This window comes from Quercus suber, unplaced genomic scaffold (genome assembly GCF_002906115.3).
Source record: "Quercus suber isolate HL8 unplaced genomic scaffold, Cork oak 2.0 scaffold_1010, whole genome shotgun sequence".
Classification (NCBI taxonomy): domain Eukaryota; kingdom Viridiplantae; phylum Streptophyta; class Magnoliopsida; order Fagales; family Fagaceae; genus Quercus; species Quercus suber.
This window is the reverse complement of record NW_027070423.1, coordinates 64,261-65,394: the sequence shown is the minus strand read 5'-3', so window position 1 is coordinate 65,394 and position 1,134 is coordinate 64,261.

The following is a 1,134-nucleotide window of genomic DNA, read 5'->3' as shown; positions in this document are numbered from 1 at the left end:
TTGACTCTCCTCTCTCCAAGTCTTATCCTCCTTCCAAGCATGGTTGTCCACTTCCTAGTATTTGTTAGGTGGTCGGGTTTTAGGTTTCCACTCTGCTACCCGAGGAGGTTTATCTCCTTGGACAATATCGCCTGTTTATCGTGATCAGCTCTCATCCTTAGCCCGATAACCTACTTACCTTTACTACTGGTTTGTCCTCGAGCTCTCCAATGTCCTCAAGCACGGGCCATGGGCCACGGCCCAATACCTTTATTTGAGCCACTTATTTCCACAAAAATAATTCTAGCTATCACAATTATGATAAATTGTATTCACAATACAAAATACTTGGTAAAAATGAAAGAGGTGGCGAGAGAGCACTACTTATGCTACATACAATTATACAAATGCACTTTTTAAAAATTTGATGCTTCTTATATTCCGATTCTTTAGCTTAAGGCAAAAGTATAGATGTCATTGGTGATGCATCATTGCATCATATTAATACTTGGCTTATGACAGGGTTTTATAATAAATCATAGGTATGTCTAAGCTCGATTTTTATATAATGATCATAGTTTTTGGTTGTGGGATTTTTAAAGGGAAATCAACATTGAGGGTTTTTTTTTTTTGGTATTACAACATTCTAGTTTGCAACCAATTTTAAATAACATGGTGCTAAAACTTTTTTATTTTTAGAAGAAATAATCCCTTAAGAACCTGTTAAATTTTGAAGAACATCGTAACTTAGCATTAAATATTGTCAAAATAGTTTTCAATTTCCATATATAAATTGAATCTACCTTTTTAAGGAAAAAATGCAATCATTCCTTCCTCCCCCCCCCCCCCCCCCCCCCCCCCCCAAAAAAATTCGGTTTTGCTCAAAGAATTTTAAATTTGATAATGTAACACTAAGGGTTTGAATGCTGCACAAGATGGCTTGGTGCTCTCTCTCCCTCATATATTCTTTTTCTGCACACTATTACATATGTGGTACTGTTCACAGCCCAAAAAAAAAATTAAAAAATACCCATCTCTTTTTTTTGATAAGTAATAAGATATATTGATATCAAAAGGGAAAGACACTAGTACACAGGGAGTGAACAGGGAGCCAAACAGATCAAACACAAAAAAAAAAAAAAAAAAAAAAAAAAA